This window comes from Pan paniscus, chromosome 1, assembly GCF_029289425.2.
Source record: "Pan paniscus chromosome 1, NHGRI_mPanPan1-v2.0_pri, whole genome shotgun sequence".
NCBI classification, from domain to species: domain Eukaryota; kingdom Metazoa; phylum Chordata; class Mammalia; order Primates; family Hominidae; genus Pan; species Pan paniscus.
This window is the reverse complement of record NC_073249.2, coordinates 190,565,061-190,578,043: the sequence shown is the minus strand read 5'-3', so window position 1 is coordinate 190,578,043 and position 12,983 is coordinate 190,565,061. Positions and strand designations below refer to the sequence as shown.

General features: G+C 43.8%; 1 protein-coding gene across 18 annotated transcripts in view; it reads left to right on the top strand.

Moving 5' to 3' along the window:
* Nucleotides 1–12,983, top strand: part of THRAP3 (thyroid hormone receptor associated protein 3) — a 98,835-nt gene that overhangs the window by 60,110 nt on the left and 25,742 nt on the right. For 5 of the 18 annotated variants that reach the window (XM_063608766.1, XM_034961325.3, XM_055095376.2 and 2 more), the window contains one exon: nt 6,020–6,098. The exons of the other annotated variants lie outside the window; for them this stretch is intronic. The gene's annotated coding sequence lies outside the window, so the exon portion shown is untranslated. The remainder of the gene's footprint in view (nt 1–6,019; nt 6,099–12,983) is intronic. 18 annotated transcript variants of the gene reach the window in all.

Below are 12,983 nucleotides of genomic sequence, written 5' to 3'. Positions count from 1 at the left end.
CATTTCCAAGTGAGGTTGGTACTACCTGAATTTGGATTGTCTCAGATGCAAGTGATAAGTTTAAGTACAGTCAGAGAAGGTAAGTGGCCAAGTCCCTGGACAGTTGATACCTATTTTCAGGCAGATTGGCTTGTTGTAAAAAAGGAGTAGATTATAATACGAATATTTATTTATTTATTTATTTATTTATTTATTTATTTATTTTTGAGATAGAGTTTTACTCTTGTTGGCCAGGCTGGAGTGCAGTGGCACGATCTCGGCTCACTGCAGCCTCCGCCTCCTGGGTTCAAGCAATTCTCCTGTCTCAACCTCCCGAGTAGCTGGGATTACATTTGCATGCTAACACGCCCGGCTAAATTTTTTTGTATTTTTAGTAGAGACGGGGTTTCATCATATTGGTCAGGCTGGTCTTGAACTCCTGACCTCAGGTGATCCACCTGTCTCGGCCTCCCGAAGTGCTGGTATTACAGGCGTGAGCCACCGCGCCCTGCCTGTAATAAGAATCTTAAATAATTTCTTCTGCAGTTAATTTCAGAGTCACAGTGTATGTGTATGTGTGGGTGAGGGTGATTCTCCTTTAAAAGCAAAGTTTCTTTACCACCTAATTCCATTTTTTAGGACATGGGTGAAGTAGTAAAAAAGGAATGTTCCACTCTATTCGTGTATAATTTTTAAGTTTTTTTGTCAGCAATACAGCTGTTCCAAATCATCATTTTACTGATGAAAAAATAGAGGTAAAAACACATGCACCAAATAAGAGTTTGTGGTTTATTCAGTAGGAGCCTTAGTTTTGGTAAATTTCTCTCATTTAGGGAGCCTGAACACTTGTTTGGCAGCGGTTATGTTTTTCAGCTTCTTACCTACTAGTGTAGTGAGATCAGTTCCACCCAATTCCAGGGGTATTGATACTTTGTGGGGAGAAGAAAGAGGGAAGAAAGCAATTAGTAATAGTCAAACAGGAGGCCAGAGCAGCTTCTTTTGTTATTTGTTAACTGATACTAGGGCTTGAAAGGAGGTAAGTCAAGAAGAGGTAGGATGGGCTCCCTGCTGGATAGATAGGAGCCCATATTCCCCGCACCCACTCACAGAATACGGGGTATCCGGGGGCTTTCGGAGACTGAGTTCTGTTAGAACAGGTCTGTTTTACAACTGGGAATCCAAAACATCCAAAGTGAATAGCAGTACTTTTAGAAAGGAATTACCCTAGGCCGGGCACAGTGACTCACGCCTGTAATCCTAGTACTTTGGGAGGCCGAGGCAGGTGGATCACTTGAGGCCAGGAGTTCAAGACCAGCCTGGCCAATATGGTGAAACCCCATCTCTACTGAAAATACAAGAATTAGCTGGGTGTGGTAGCACGCAGCTGTAATCCCAGCTACTCGGGAGGCTGAGGCAGGAGAATCACTTGAACCCAAGAGGTGAAGGTTGTAGTGAGCCGAGATCATGTGCCACTGTACTCCAGCCTGGGCAACAGTGCGAGACTCTGTCTCAAAAAAAAAAGAAAGGAATTACCCTTTTTCTTGCATTGAAGGTGGCAGAAAAAAGGTCAGCATCATTTTTTTTTTCTGTGCAGTTTAGTATGAATTTTCTGAGAATCAGATGACTCAGTGTGCTTTTTATCATCCAAAGAAATACTAGACTAGAAAAGGAAGAACAGAGATTGACATTTTGGACATTTTGGAGGGCTTGGAATTGAACCTCCATGTATAAGAGCTGGTCCAGTATTTGTTACATTGGCAGTGTTATACCAGGCTTGCCATTCCTTAATTGCTGTACTTTAAAGTACTTCAGAGGTTATTTTGGGGGAAACTGTTTTGTTTTTAAGGCTAGACCCACCTTGCTGTGTCCTCCAGGCTGGAGTGCAACGACACAGTGGTAGCTCACCTGCAGCCTTGAACTTCTGGGCTCAAGCGATACTCCTGTCTCCGCTTCCATAGTACGAGGGACCATAGACACAAACCACTGTGCCCAGGAGAGAAACTTCTTAATGGCTGCTTAGAAAAGTAATCCATGTGTCCAACATGAGTTAATTTTTTTTTTTTTTTTGAGACGGAGTCTCGCTCTATCTGTCACCCAGGCTGGAGTGCAGTGGCACATTCTCAGCTCACTGCAAGCTCCACCTCCCAGGTTCAAGCGATTCTCCTGCCTCAGCCTCCCGAGTAGCTGTGACTACAGGCGCCCGCCACCACGCCCAGCTAATTTTTCTATTTTTAGTAGAGATGGGGTTTCACCATGTTGGCCAGGCTGGCCTCAAACTCCTGGCCTCAGGTGATCCACCTGCCTCGGCCTCTGAAAGTGCTGGGATTATAGGTATGAGCCACCGCGCCCAGCCGAGTTAGTTTTTTAATCTGGAGAAAACAATACACAGAATTGGGTGTTTTGTCTTGGCAGTTACCTTGACAAGAGCTAAGGACCAAGTATTGTTTTTCCTGAGGGCATGGACTTTACTGGCATCCCTTAACCCTCCAATTTCTGAACACACAGGAGTGTTTTTGCTGATTTTTGTTGGTGGTGGTGGTGAAATTTGCCAGGCTGGTTCCACTGGTTCTCCAGATGCCAAACAAACAGTTGAAGCGAGCTCACTTTTTTTACAGTGGATTTCGGACACCATAGAGTTAGAAGCTGCAGCCTTTTGGGGTTGCTAATGAAAAAAAGTAGTTTACTATGTATTTTCTCCCCTCTCGTGATACTTTTCTCAGTGGTTATGAAGTATTCTCATGTCTAAAAACAAGTTGATGGAAGAGCCTCCACTGGGAATGACATTTTGGACTACTTCATGTCCTGTAATTGGGGGAGAGTTTAAGGTTGTACTTTGGAGTTTACTTTAGATGTGTTTGAGTTTGAATTAGAATGTTATTTGCTGTAATTGATTCTCTTTTTAGATGTATTTGCAGAGCACACACGTGGAAAAGCACATAACCCAGGCTGTTGTGCAGTGGAGCAATCATTGCTCACTGCAGCCTGGACCTGGGCCCAAGCCATCCTCCTACCTCAGCCTCCCAAGTAGCTGGGACTACAGGAGCTCACCATCATGCCCAGCTAATTTTTTTTTTTTTTTTTAATCTTCTGTAGAGACAGGGTCTCACTATGTTGCCCAGGCTGATTCGACATCCTGGGCTCAAGCAGTCCTACCCCTCAACCTCCCAAAGTGCTGGGATTACAGGTGTGAGCCACTTTTTACAGCTGCATGTCTCTTTTTTTAAATAAAGTTTTTTTTAAGGAGGAAAATACACAAAAGGAGCTGCAGAAACTGGCTTTATTTATCACACTTGTTCGGATTTTGACCAAGAATACAGTCTGCCTGCAGAGTATTGATAATGTTTGAAGCTGGATGACAGAAACACTTGGGTTCCCTATACTGTTCTTTCTACTTTTGTGTATGTTTGAATCAATACTTCTATAATAAAATAAACAGGCTGGGCACATTGGCTCATGCCTGTAATCCCAGCACTTTGGAAGGCTGAGGAGGGAGGACTCCTTGAACCCAGGAGTTTGAAACCAGCTTGGGCAACACGGCGAGACCTTGTCTCTACAAAAAATACGAAAAGTTAGCCAGCTGTAGTGGCACGTGCCGGTAGTCCCAGCTACTCAGGAGGCTGAGGTGGGAGGATTGGTTGAGCCAGCCGGGGAGGTTGAGGCTGCAGTGAGCTATAATCGAGCCACTGCACTCCAGTCTGAAACAACAGAGTGAGACCCTGACACACACACACACAGGCACATGCACACGCACGCACGCCACTTCGCGCAGCTATAAGACAGGCCCTTTTAAACCTTCTTTAAAGTCATAAAAAGGCAAAGTAGATTTACTGTGAGAAGATTTCCAAAATGGACATGGACTCTAAATAATTAAAAATACAGTTCTATTTGTTTAGGTTTTTTTTTTTTTTTTTTTTTGAGACAGTTTCGCTCTTGTTGCCCAGGCTGGAGTGCAATGGCGCGATCTTGTCTCACTGCAACCTCTGCCTCCTGGGCTCAAGCGATTCTACTGCCTTAGCCTCCTGAGTAGCTGGGATTACAGGCATGCCCCACCACGCCTAGCGAATTTTGTATTTTTAGTAGAGACGAGGTTTCTCCACGTTGGTCAGGCCGGTCTCCAACTCCCGACCTCAGGTGATCCGCCTGCCTCGGACTCCCAAAGTGCTGAGATTATTACAGGTGTGATCCACTGCGCCCAGCCAGGTTTTTTTAATATCAGAAAAAAGCAGGTAGATGTTTGATTTCATATTAAAAATAAAATAATGTACACAACTCATGGAATGTTAACTTTTTTTTTTAGAATAATGGGGGAGAAATCTCTGCCTAAAAAAATTAAAGTAAGAAGCAAGTGCTCCTGCCCTTTCTTCCCGCCTCATATCCCTCCTTCTCCTGTTCCCTTCCTGTTAGCTTCTTTCTGCTCTGCAGAAATAATCACTGATAACAGTTTGCTGTATGTCCTTATATAGATATGTCTTATATGTACGTCTGTAACTACAGATTTCATATTTTTAAAGTAAGTTCTACCAAATTCCACAGAATTCAGTATTTAAAGTTTTAAGAATTTCAGTACCAAGTTCCAGGATAATTTTGTTTTCATAACACAGGCAAATTTTTTTTTCCCCCAAGATGGAGTCTCATTTTGTTGCCCAGGCTGGAGTGCAGTGATGCGATCTCTGCTCACTGCAACCTCCACCTCCCGGGTTCAAGCGATTCTCCTGCCTCAGCTTTCTGAGTAGCTGGGATTACAGGTGCGTGCCAACACACTTGGCTAATTGTTGTATTTTTAGTGGAGACGGGGTTTCACCATGTTGGTCAGGCTAGTCTCGAACTCCTGACCTCGTGATCTGCCTACCTTGGCTTCCCAAAGTGCTGGGATTACAGGCATGAGCCACTGTGCCCAGGCTTTTTCTTATCTTTTTTTTTTTTTTTTGAGATGCAGTCTCTTTCTGTCGCACAAGCTGGAGTGCAGTGCAGTCTTCGCTCACCGCAACCTCCACCTCCCGAGTTCAAGCAATTCTCCTGCCTCAGCCTCCTTAGTAGTTGGGATCACAGACGCATACCACCACACCCGGCTAATTTTTGTATTTTTAGTAGAGAAGGAGTTTCTCCATGTTGGTCAGGCTGGTCTTGAACTCCCAACCTCAGGTGATCAGCCCGCCTCGGCCTCCCAAAGTGCTGGGATTACAGGCGTGAGCCACTGCACCCGGCCTAATTTTTGTATTTTTAATAGAGATGGGGTTTTACCATGTTGGCCAGGCTGGTCTGGAACTCCTGACCTCAAGTAATTCACCCCCTTTGGCTTCCCAGAGTGCTGGGGTTACAGGCCTGAGCCACTGTGCCTGGCCCTGGATAATTTTTTTATTTTTTATTTTTTTTGTAGAGACAAGGTCTTGGCATGTTGTCCAGGCTGGCCTTGAACTTCTGGACTGAAAAGCAAGCCTCCTTCCTTAGCCTCCCAAAGTGCTGGGATTACAGGTTTGAGTCACCACGCCCAGCCTGTATCTTTAAATGTTTTAAACAGTTAAATGACCATTCTCCCCAGAGGGACATCACCCCCACTTTTTAGGAGAGTACCCAATGCACATGTGGATATTCTTTTCTATAAATTGAAGACCTTAGAATTGAAATTAGTATTTACTGATTTACCTTACTTAATAACTTGAGAGCCACTTAATAGCAGAGTACATGTCATGAAGGGGTCTCTGATTTGATTTATTCAGGGATGGGGTGGAGTATGAGGCCTTGGCAGAGTGTTACTCTAGAGATATCACAGCTGCCCTCTATTCTGTTTCTGTGTCTTTTACTCAGGAGATGATGATCTCCAGAGAAAAGAGTAAAATAGTAAACATGTTTCATATTTCACCTGAGCTCAGCTTTCCTCCCATAACTGTCCAGAGGCATTCAGAACACAAGTCAGGCCCACCCCACTGCTTTGTCTAAAACGCTTTATGGGTGGTGGTATTTCTTTCTTGGTATTTTTGTCTGTCTTATCTCTATCAGTTGATGGCTTGTTCACCAAGAATTTCCTACTTCTTCCCTTTAGTGACTGTTGAAAGCATGGCTCTCCTGACTGGATGTTGGTGGCAGTGAAGTTTTGTTCAAACGTGGCACTAGTAAATGAGGTGTGTCTCCCTAACGAGATCAGTTTGGTCTTATGTGCCTTTGAATAAGGTGTAGAAGGGATGAGAATGATCTCAATTTCTAGGTTAGCAGAACTGTGATACATACATAATTTTATTCCTTGACTGTATTGTTAATATTTGATAAACTGATTTTTAAAATTATTGTTCCTTCTTGTGAAGAGAATGGAGATTGAAGAGGAAGCGTGAAAGAGTGTTTATTCATTTAGCAAGTACAAAGTGTCCACTCTGTGGCTAAACGCAAAGCACTGAAGATGAAATGGAGAACAAATCAGATGTGGTCTCTGGTTCATTTTGTAGCCTCCTGGGTTTGGTATCCTGAATTGTTAAACTTATTTAGTTAACTCTTTTTTGTTACCTAACAGTCATCGAATGTAGCATTATCTAATCTGGAAAAGCATGCTGTCTTCTCAGCAGAGTGGAGACTTTGTCCTGAGGCCTGGTTAGAGGGATAAGGAGCGCAGGCTCACATGGAGTCAGTTCTCAGGAACTTTTCCCATTCTTTTAAGATAAGAAAATCTCAGTAGACACATTTCAATGAAGTCCAGCACCTTCTCATTATAAAAATAGTCAACAAAGTAGAAGGGAATTTCCTCAATACGATAAAGGGCATCTATGAAAAATTTACAGCTAACATCATACTTAAAGGTGCAAGACTGAATGCTTTCTCCTTAAGATGAGGAACAAGACCAAGACAAGGCTGTCCACTCTCACCATTTTATTTACCATTGTGTACTAGACGTTCCAGCCAGAGCAGTTAGGCAAGAAAATGAAACACGAGGCATCTAAATTGGTAAAAAAGTAAAATCATCTCTTTTTGCAGATGGTATAATCTTAAATAGAAAAACCTAAAGATTCTACTAAAAACCAATTAGAGCTAATAAATGAATTTAGCAAGGTTGCAGGTACAAGATCAATATACAAAAATGAGGCCAGGCATGGTGGCTCACACTTGTAATCCCAGCACTTTGGGAGGCCGAGGTGGCAGATCATTTGAGGTCAGGAGTTTGAGACCAGCCTGGCCAACATGGCGAAACCCCATCTCTATTAAAAATAAAAAAAAATCAGCTGGGCATGGTAGCGCATGCCTATTATCCCAGCTACTGGGGAGGCTGAGGCAGGAGAATTGCTTGAACCCAGGAGGTGGAGGCTGCAGTGAGCCAAGATCACACCACTGCACTCCAGCCTGAGCAACACAGCAAGACTCCACCTCAAAAAAAAAAAAAAAGACTGTGTGTGTGTGACACACACACACAGACAAAATGAGCTGTATTTCTATACAGTAGCATTGAACAATAAGAAAATGAAATTGTTAACAAGTGAAAATCAATCGTAAGTAATTTCATTTGCAGTAGCAACAAAATAATATATTTAGGAATAAATTTAACAAAGGCCAGTGTAAAACTTATATTCAGAAAACTGAAACATTGTGGAAAGACATTTCATGTTCATGGATTTGGAAGACTTACTATTGTTAAGATGGCAATATTCTCCAAATTGATCGACAGATTCAGCACACACACTGTCAAAATCCCAGATGGTCTTTTTGCAGAAATTGGTATGCTGATTCTAAAATTCATATGGACATGTACCTAGAATAGCCAAAACTATTTTGAAAAAGAGAAAAGTTGGAGGACTCACTTTTTTTATTTAAAAATGTACTATAGCTACACTAATTAAGACTGTGGTGTTGACATAAGGAGAGACAGACAGGTCAGTAGAGTAAAATTGAGAGTCTGGAAATGAATCCTTACATTTATGATTAATTGGGCTTTTTTTTTTTTTTTTTTTTTTTTTTTGAGTTGGAGTTTTGCTCTTGTCACCCAGACTGGAGTGCAATGGCACGATCTTGTCTCACTGCAACCTCCACCTCCCGGGTTCAAGTGATTCTCCTACTTCAGCCTCCTGAGTAGCTGGGATTACAGGCACGCGCCATCACGCCCAGCTAATTTTTGTATTTTTAGTAGAGACGGGGTTTCACCATGTTGGCCAGGCTGATCTCAATTTCTTGACCTCGTGATCCACCCGCCTTGGCTTCCCAAAGTGCTGGGATTACAGGCGTGAGCCACTGTGCCCGGCCAATTAATTGATTTTTGACAAGAGTGCCAGGACAATTCAGTGGGGAAAGAATAGTCTTTTTTGGCTGGGCGCGGTGGCTCACACCTGTAATCCCAGCACTTTGGGAGGCTGAGGCAGGGGGATCACGAGGTCAGGAGATCAAGACCATCCTGGCTAACATGGTGAAATCCCATCTCTACTAAAAAATACACACACACACACAAAATTAGCTGGGCGTGGTGGCAGGCACCTGTAGTCCCAGCTACTTGGGAGGCTGAGGCAGGAGAATGGCATGAACCTGCAAGGCGGAGCTTGCAGCAAGCTAAGATCGCACCACTGCACTCCAGCCTGGGCGACAAAGCGAGAGTCTGTCTCAAAAGAAAAAAAAAAACGTCTGGGTGTGGTGGCTCACGCCTGTAATCCTAGCACTTTGGGAGGCCGAGGCAGGTGGATCACGAGGTCAGGAGATCGAGACCATCCTGGCTAACATGGCGAAACCCTGTCTCTACTAAAAATACAAAAAACTAGCCAGGCGTGGTGGTGGGCACCTGTAGTCCCAGCTACTCGGGAGGCTGAGGCAGGAGAATGGTGTGAACCCAGGAGGCGGAGCTTGCAGTGAGCTGAGATGGCACCACTGCACTCCAGCCTGGGTGACAGAGCAAGACTCTGTCTCAAGGAAAAAAAAAAAAGAAGTCTTCTTTTTTTTTTTCTCTTTTGAGATGGAGTTTCACTCTTATTGCCCAGGCTGGAGTGCAACAGCATGATAAGAATAGTCTTTTCAACGAATGGTGCTAGATCTAGATAGCCACATGCAAAACAACAAAGTTGGACTAGGTGTGGTGGCTCATGCCTGTAATCCCAACACTTGGGAGGCCGAGGTGGGTGGATTGCTTGAGCCCAGGAGTTCGAGACCAGTCTGGACAACATGGGGAGACCCCGTCTCTATAAAATACAAATATTAGCCAGGCATGGTGACACATGCCTGTAGTCTCTGCTACTCAGGAGACTGGGGTGGGCGGATCACTTGAGCCCAGGAAATTGAGGCTGCAGTGAGTTGAGATTGCACTACTGCATTCCAGCCTGAGTGACAGAGTGAAACCCTGTCTCTAAATAAATAAAGTTGGACCCTTACTTGACAACATTCATAAAAATTAAATAATAATGGATCATAGACCCACATAGTGCTAAAACTAGAAAACCCTTACAAGAAAACCTGGGAGTAAATCTTTGTGACCTTGGGTTAGACAAAACCTGCTTAGACATGTCACACAAAGTACAAGCAACAAAAGAAAAACAGAGTTCAGCAGAGTAAAAAAAAAAAAAAAAATGTGCTTCAAGGCTGGGTGTGGTGGCTCACACCTGTAATCCCAGCACTTTGGGAGGCCGAGGCAGGTGGGTCATGAGGTCAGAAGATTGAGACCATCCTGGCTAACACGGTGAAACCCCGTTTCTACTAAAAATACAAAAAATTAGCCAGCCGTGGTGGTGGGCGCCTGTAGTCCCAGCTACTCGGGAGGCTGAGGCAGGAGAATGGTGTGAACCCGGGAGGCGGAGGTTGCAGTGAGCTGAGATGGTGCCACTGCACTCCAGCCTGGGCAACAGAGCCAGACTCTGCCTCAAAAAAAAAAAAAAAAAAAAGTGCTTCAAAGGACAGCATCAAGAAAGTGTAAAGCTGGGCGTGGAGGCTCATGCCTGTAATCCCAGCACTTTGGGAGGCTGAGACAGGCAGATCACCTGAGGTCAGGAGTTTGAGACCAGCCTGATCAACATGGTGAAACCTCGTCTCTATTAGAAATACAAAAATGAGCTGGGTGTGGTGTTGCACCAATGTAATCCCAGCTACTCGAGAGGTTGAGGCAAGAGAATCACTTGAACCGGGGAGGTGGAGGCTGCAGTGAGCCGAGATCACGCCACTGCACTCCAGCCTGGGAAATAGAGGGAGACTCCATCTCAAAAAACATAAATAAAGAAAAAAAGTGAAAAGAAAACCTACAAAATGGGAGAAAATACTTGCAAGTCATACATCCAATAAGGGACTTGTATCCACACTTTTTTTAATTTTTATTTTATTCTTATGTTTTGAGATGGAGTTTCATGCTTATTGCCCAGGCTGGAGTGTAATGGCACGGTCTTGACTCACTGCAACCTCCGCCTCCCAGGTTCAAGTGATTCTCCTGCCTCAGCCTCCTGAGTAGCTGGGATTACAGGCGCCTGCCACCACGCCTGGCTAATTTTTGTATTTTTAGTAGAGATAGGGTTTCACCATGTTGACCAGGCTGATCTCGAATTCCTGACCTCAGGAGATCTGCCCACCTCTGCCTCCCAAAGTGCTGGGATTGCAGGCATCAGCCACCGCACCCAGCCTCACATTTATTTTATTTTATTTTTTGAGATGGAGTCTTGCTCTGTCACCCAGGCTGGAGTGCAGTGGTGTACAGGCAGCTGCCACCACACCTGGCTACTTTTTGTATATTTAGTAGAGATAGGGTTTCACCATGTTGGTCAGGCTGGTCTCGAACTCCTGACCTCAGGTGATCCACCCGCTTCAGTCTCCCAAAGTGCTGGGATTACAAGTGTGAACCACCATGCGTGGCTCACATTTATTTATTTTGGAGACAGATAACGTGCTTTGTCACCCAGGCTGGAGTGCAGTGGCACAAACATGGCTCACTGCATCTTCAACCTCCCAGGCTCAAGCAATCCTCCTGCCTCAAGTCTCCCAAGTAGCTGGGACTGTGGGCATGCACCACCATGCCTGGCCTTAAATTTATGGTCAGTTGGTTTTTGAAAAGGGTGAAAAACCAAATGAGTTTTTAGATTTGTGGTCAATTGGGTTTTTTAAAAAATTATTATTATTATTATTTTGAGACGGAATTCAGCTTTTATCACCCAAGCTGGATCGCAATGGCACAATCTAGGCTCACTGCCACCTCCGCCCCCCAGGTTCAATCGATTCTCCTGCCTCAGCCTCCCAAGTAGCTGGGATTACAGGTTCCTGCTGCCACACCCAGCTAATTTTAGTATTTTTTTTAGTAGAGAGGGGGTTTAACCATGTTGGCTAGGCTGGTCTTGAACTCCTGACCTCAGGTGATCCACCTGCCTCGGCCTCTCAAAGTGCTGAGTGGGGTTACAGTCGTGAGCCCAGCCCTTTTTTTTTTTTTTTTTTTTTTTTAAGACGGAGTCCTGCCTTGTTGCTCAGGCTGGAGTGCACTGGCGTGATCTTTGCTCACTGCAACTTCCACCTCCCGGGTTCAGGTAATTCTCCCTGCCTCAGCCTTCTGAGTAGCTGGGATTACAGGTGCCTGCCACCACATTTGACTAATTTTTGTATTTTTAGTAGAGACGGGGTTTTGCCATGTTGGCCAGGCTGGTCTCAAACTGCTGACCCCAGGTGATGTGCCTGCCTCGGCCTCCCAAAGTACTAAGATTACAGGCGTGAGTCACTGCACCAGGCTTCAATCGGGTTTTGACCGTAAATGTAAGGATAAATTTTTTTAAACACAATTGTGTTTTAAGTAAAACGCATCTGTTTTCAAGATCAAGGACCATTGATCTGCTTGGTAATTAGACAAGTAGTTTGAGTCAAGAAGGCTTGGGCTTCTGAAAAGGATGATGGGCTTGTGCTACCCTCTCAAGTGTCTCTGCAGAACAGTTTGAAAACAAATTCTTTCTCCTAGTGACAGAATTATATCTGAAATCAATTCAAAAGGCTGTTTGAAATTCTGTCCTTCTGCCAGGCGCGGTGGATCATGCATGTAATCCCAGCATTTTGGGAGGCCGAGGTGGGCGGATCACGAAGTCAGGAGATCGAGACCATCCTGGCTAACACAGTGAAACCCCATCTTTACTAAAAGTACAAAAAATTAGCTGGGCATGGTGGTGGGCGCCTGTAATTCCAGCTACTTGGGAAGCTGAGGCAGGAGAATCACTTGAATCCAGGTGGCAGAGGTTGCAGTGAGCTGAGATCATGCCATTGCACTCTAGCCTGAGCAACAAGAGCGAAGCTCTGTCTCAAAAAAAATAAATAAATAAAAATAAAATAAAATAAATACATAAATAAAATAATTAGTTTCAAATCACATTAAAGAGGAAGCTCCGGGAATGAGAGTCGGGGGGTGTCACAGTATTGCAGCTCTTGAGTGCACTTGTCAATTCTGGTAAGCTTAATATGTGCAGAATTGTTAAGTTTGGCTCTGTTTGTATTTACATGGCAGCTTTTCTTCATCTTAATGAAAATTAGCTTCTTAGTTTTCTAGTTTCTGAGTGTTGAAATGAGTGTTTCCTTTCCCACTAACTTGTTGCCCTTTTTTATTCTTTTAAAGTCTGATGATATCCACCTGTTGTGTAAGTCATCTAGATGGATTTTTATTTCTGACCCAAGTTAAAATAGAATGTTAGACAGTCTATTACTAGGCAGACATAGATAGATATCCCTGAACTTGTGACAGAAATAAAGGTCTCCATTTGGCAAGAGTGAACCCAGAGAACCCCAAAATAATGCTTAAGAACAACCAAAAAAACAAAGTGTATTTTTATTTTTAATATTCTCATTGTAAATTGTTTGTTTATACCTCCACCTTCCACTCCTGAATAACTTACTCCTTTATTCTGACTTCATATAGTGACACTACTGCCAAAAATAGCTCCAAATTGAAATATCTTTGACCTTGCTAGAGCTTGCAACAGTGTGATCTTTTTGGCAGGATTAAAACTGTGGGTTCTTGGCATCCTCATCTAGCAGTCTTTTATTCATCACCTTTTGTCTCTGACTTCTTATTAGTTTCTCAGTTCTCCTCTAAATTATGTCTC